We start from the raw sequence: 6,000 nt of genomic DNA, 5'->3' as shown, positions 1-6,000 counted from the left end.
CCTGGCGCGCCTTCTTATCCACGTCCGATCTGGTCGGACATTATAGTCGCGACAAGGTGGAAAGGAGCCGGAGGCTAAGAGAGAAAGAGAGACGGAGCACCCAAGAAGAGAAAGAAGGAAAGGGTTTGGAAAAAAATTGGTATAAAAATCGATCTCTCGAACGTGGTCGCCGCCTCCTTGAACGGGGTTTCCATACGTGGGCGTCATTCGCTCCGCCTTTGAAAGTCACCGCGATTCGATCCGCCTAGTCCGGTCGCCGACGCGGTTCCCTGGACGATCCCTCTCCGGGTTTGCATACCCGATTCTCACTCCTCCTCGTCGATCGCGATCCCATCCCTTCCTGGATTCTCGACCCTACCCTCGTCGGTATCGCCTTTCCATGTTGCGGTAACCCTCCCGTTCCTCGTCTCTCGCGGCACCAACCTCGAGAGGTGACTGTCCAGGACAGTTTCAGAGACGCAGTCATCGGCTGCACCACGTCTTGGAGGCGCAGTCCTGTGTGTTGCTTCATATACACGAATACTGACGCGAATGTGCACGCGTTTTAGATTCCGCGGGTCGTTCATGGACCTCGGGAGATCGAAGGAATCAATCGCGATGGACCAAAACTGAATCAAGTTGAACTGGAATTGTCGAACTTCAACCTTCGAGCGTTCGGACTACTGATGAGTTGGGGGTAAATGGAAGTGTATGTTCTGATATTACGAAGGTGTCATTTCCAAGTTTTGTGACGAGCGTGTTGATGCGATGAAGAGATCCCTTTAGAATCTCGACAGTGCACTCGAATTTAATATAAACATTGTCTCGGAGACTATGCAAGTGGATTAAATGGACGGACCTAAAATATATAACGTTCCGGTAGAATTGAATTATTGTTTAAAAGATAGAAGAGTCTCATAAAGTTTGATGGATTTTTCAAATCCGGATATTAATGCATTGCTTTAAAAGTAAGGGAGAGAGAAAAAGATCATTTGCGAATAAAAATTCAGTTTATATCTGATCGTATATCGAGAAATAATATTTGTATAAACTTTTAAATCTTATCTGATAAATATCGAAGATAGATCAAGATTATGAAAAATTTTTTGTTGATAATGTGACGGGGTCTAAAATAAAAGCTATGCGGAAGAGAATGAATGTCCTTTTTCAAAAATAACAAAAATTTCTCTAGAACTGATAATGATCTTAAAATCTTACAAATAAGACCTTTATGGTGACTCATTGTCAGTGCATATGGTATGCCAACGAATCTTCTTTGAAGACTGATGTTTTTGTTTTGTTGACTCAGAAATAAGCTGCGGATAATTGTGAAATAATTGCTGATCATAACTGATAAAATACTTCGCAAGTGTTCATTCCGACAAAGTTTCGATATGAAACAAACTAATTATTAAATCGTCGAGTGTTTCCGAATTCATCAATTAATGTAAAGCCGGCGAATATATTTTTTTACGAAAGAAGAAATTAATTATTTCATTAGCGAAAGAGTGTAAAGTGACACGGTGTCGTACTCTATTAAATTATAGAAGACTATAAATATCATATGTTTATCCTGCTACGAAGAGAGAGATTTCCGAGCCAAATAAATTCCCATAGGACGAAAATGTCAAGCGTTGACTGAATACGTGAGTACTATAATCATATTTTTGACGATAACGAAAGTTTTGAAAATAATTTCTATTTTTTTTTTGTTCCGGAAAAGAATATCTATTATATGTTATCAACAAAAAACAGCATATTATAAATTTATAAATTATTTATTAAAAAGAAAGGAAAGAGAGATAATACATCGCGAACCAATAAGTCTTCTCCTTTTCGCCTATTTAATCACTCTTCATTGTTATTTACATACGATAAATAAAGTCGAGTCGCGATCGTAAATTTAATCAATATTAAATTCGTATTTAAATAATATTAAATTAAATAATAAATCATCGAAGAGAGAAACGCGAGACATAAAATTAGTGTGGCCGGAAATGCGGCGGTGATTTCGGCGAATTGCGATTATTATATTCAAGAGACCAAGTCCGTGATAAGGATGACCGTTGCGTTTATCAGGATGCGAGTTACATCGCGATTATAATGTATTTAGTATATAAATATGTGTAAGACTATTTTTCTTATCTTTGTCACCGTTTCCGCATATTGACGTTCATTAGTGATAATAACAATCGCGATAACTCACGTACAGAAACAGTATTACTGTACATCTGTAAAATTTCTCATTTAAATAAAAGTAAAAAAGTAAAAAAATATTTAAAGAAGTATCTTAAAGCTCATTTCTGATTGATTGCAAATATATATATATATATTTATTGTTATCATGAACTGTGTTTGGATCGATAAAATAATAAAAATTGATTATTTCATAATTAAAATTCATTGAAGTCAATTGTAAATGACAAATAAGGAAATTGGCACTATCTTTCTTATGCCATTTTCACTAATAAAATATAATTTTTTGGTAGAATTTATATTATCGCTATGGTTGATTATTGCATTAAAACAATTTACATCATTTGCGTAATAATAATCAAGAAAATATTCGTATATTAGGTTCAAAATAATAATTGCATTACAAAAATATTATGTTATTTGTATATTAAATATATTGCAGTAAAACAATGATTGCAATGTTTTATTTTACTCAAAAAAGCACGTTCATTATTTACAATTATATTTAAACAACACTTAAATGAACTTTGAATTCGCGATATTATATGTCGGCAATTATACGTCGCAAAGTAACAAGTTTATTTACAAATGACCCTACTTTTAAAAATAATATATTACTCGATTAAACATTTTTTTCAAGAATATTTTTAAGGGCCATTTTAAGGCTCTTTTCGTCACATTCGATATCAATATTGAATTGATGATGCGAATTAATATTAATCAGATCGAGAACAATGCGTAGATTTTTTTGCGTTTTGATTTTCCTCAGGCACATCTTTCCGCCAGCGATTATATTATTAATAATATATAACAGAAGATTTTCTTGTTCGGTTGTGCTTTTTTACACGTCCTCGATCAAAGAGACTAATTGGGTGTGTATCTTTACTCGGATTATATATATCATATTATTATGCAACGCTGATAATTTTCGCGACATTGATGAGACTTTTGTGTGTATCTGTGTATATATGTATGTGTGTAGGTAGGTGCGGAACGTCGATAATTATTATTCTCGATAATTATCAATACTGCTTTGCGTATTGAAATATATTGCTCATACGGTGTCGCGGTTCTCATTCGCTGAAAACTTGCTATTTTATGACACGAGTATTGGGATTCGCGTGACAAAATTATCAGATAATCCAGAAAAATGTGATCAACAGTTTATTTGCGACTCTTGAAACAGTAAGAGCGATCTAATGTTAGCTACCGATAAGATTAATTATCAATTAAAATCTCATTTATTATAATTAATTATGTAAAAAAAAGCTAAAAAAACAGATGTCTTTTGGTTCGATATATAGATATAAATAATTAAATTTAAAGATTATATATCTTTTCTTTTTTTATTATATTTTATATTCTTTTTATTATATTTTATATTTCTCTTTTATTTTATTTGTATCTTAATTTGTGCAAAGACTATAACTTTTGAGAATAAAATGAACAATCGCGCAAATCTTTTTCTCAAGTGTAATAATATGTGTTTTGCTGTAATAGCGATGAATATTAGATGCACGCAAAAAAGTACCGCGATATAAAAATAGAATAAATAAATTATATATAGGTATACAAATCGATCCGATTTTTAAAGCAGTGTAGGCCGAATTGCATCGGAAAAAATAAACGGCTTCACAAATTTTTCTCAAAAAATTAATACACGTTTCAAATAATTTAAGTAAAGAGAAAAAATTGAAATACCATAACGCTGTAGCGAATAAAATGACGAATATAAAAGTTTATCGCTCCACTCACACACATTCTCGTTGCAGTTGCAGTTGCATTATGTGTGTGTGTGTGTAGATTCTAGACAAGGAAATAGTTTAATACATTCTTCGGAGGAACACGACGGTCGTCGATAAATCAAGAATTGCTCGACGCCGCAATATCGGTTAACGGTTATTACGATCGAGAATATGAAATATTTTACTGCATGGCATGACATTACCGCCGCATCTGGTGTAAGCGATACAGTCACGAGCTACAACCGTCACAATTCGTTATCTAGTGTCCGTTGTTATCTGAAACGCGAAATAGGAAACAATGCCTCCGTCTATGAACACGATTTTTTCGCTCGTCGACTCTTAACACTTTGCATGTGAAAAACGAATTAGAAATAAAACTGTAAGTATGTAACTATATAAAATTGAAATACGCGTACAAATTATAGTTAATGAAAAATGCAAGCTAATCGTGTAAAATATATAGATGCATATGTACACAAATTTTTATGGTAAAATCAAAGAATATTTTCATAATTTTGAGTATTTATTCAAAACTATACATTCACAATCAAAATTTATAAAATAAATATAATTTGAATAAATATACATAAGTATATATTTATTCACAATTATGAAAGAAATATTCCTTGACATACAATAAAAATTTATCGTTTATATAGATTATCGGAGGTATTTCCAAATCTTTTAAAATTAATAATACAAATATATCAGTTGAGTTGAATTTTACCGTTTTGCGTGAATAAATATTATGTTAAAGTTATAATATTATTAAATTTGGCGAGAATTCCTGCATCATATAATTGATCTGTCTTCGACCGCGCGATTAACTTTAAATCAATACGACATTAAATAAATATACATATAATAATAATAATCATACATTATAGACACAAATAAACACATTTCTCATCGATATCATTAGCGAACAGATCCGTACAGCTGGCGGAATCATAGCATCCATAAATATCGATTTATCTACAGAGATGCTGTGCCAGACATCGTCAATAATCCAGCATCTGCTGCACGAGATACTCTCCAGCGTCGCCATTGCGATGTCTGGAATCATCCCGTTACCTGAATATTTTTCATCTTCTTTTTTTTCCATTCAATCTACAATTTACCCTCTAGCCTTTCTTATTTTACGCGTGATAATTAAATAAATTAAAATCGTTCTATCAGTTATGATCAGCTGTTTTGTGAATTTAGCTTCACTTTGTAAATTTTAATATAATTAAGGAAATTTTTATTCTTTTTCAAAGAGTTTCAGGATTTCTGAAACTTGGATTTCAAGAAAACTTTAAAATTAATTTTATCGTCCACATAAAAACAGAGAGAGAGAGAGCGAGGTTAATTATTCTTTACAGGTTCACTGTGCAATTAATGAATAACGTGCGAAATCTAGGCGTATTCTCGTATTCATGAAGAGGTAAAATGTTAACACGGGTAAAGTGACTTCGTTTAACGAGTAGGCGTAAAATTGATTCCCGAGTCTCGGACCCCGAGAGACAAGAGGCTCGTAAAAATTACGCGTCAAGATAGATAATTAGTCGGCGAAACTATTGTTGCAGGTTTTAACAACACGGGCAGACCGTATCGCGGTGCGGGAAATAGCTGTTTAGATAAAACTTGTGCGATGGAAGAATGACGGTGCCGGCATATTTCGATGTACCACGATAAGTATTCATGAAGTTATCGTCAACTCCTTTAACATTGTCCTGTCTATGCAGGACGTGCTATCTTTTCTCCAGCGGGATATTAACGATAAACGATATCTATGCGTTATTCACTTTCGAAATTTCATCCATCATATTTTTCCACAAATAGACTACTTTTCCAGAATACTTTTCTGATCTTAGATTTTTATACTTTTATAATCGAATATCTCTCTTTCGAATAATTCTTTTTGAATGAATAAATTATAATTGCATACCAAATAATTATACGATAATAAAAAAAAAATAGGAGAATTTATCGAATTTTTTTGGAGGGAAAGCGTTTCAAGTGCATAAAACAGATTACATAAAAATATATAAATAATTGACTGACATAATTAATAAAATAATTAATGTAAAAGCGTAGA

At 32.7% G+C, this 6,000-nt stretch overlaps 1 protein-coding gene across 3 annotated transcripts in view; it reads left to right on the top strand.

The window, feature by feature from the left end:
* Nucleotides 1-429: 429 nt before the first annotated feature.
* The window catches only part of LOC114938204 (uncharacterized), a 55,405-nt gene continuing 49,834 nt past the window's right edge, over nucleotides 430-6,000 (top strand). For all 3 annotated transcript variants that reach the window (XM_029312049.2, XM_029312046.2, XM_029312047.2), the window contains exon 1: nucleotides 430-1,625. The gene's annotated coding sequence lies outside the window, so the exon portion shown is untranslated. The remainder of the gene's footprint in view (nucleotides 1,626-6,000) is intronic.

Source organism: Nylanderia fulva, unplaced genomic scaffold (genome assembly GCF_048542155.1).
Source record: "Nylanderia fulva isolate GAGA-0341 unplaced genomic scaffold, ASM4854215v1 Scaffold17, whole genome shotgun sequence".
NCBI lineage: Eukaryota > Metazoa > Arthropoda > Insecta > Hymenoptera > Formicidae > Nylanderia > Nylanderia fulva.
Note: the sequence above shows the minus strand (reverse complement) of the source record. Positions and strands in the feature narration are given on the sequence as shown.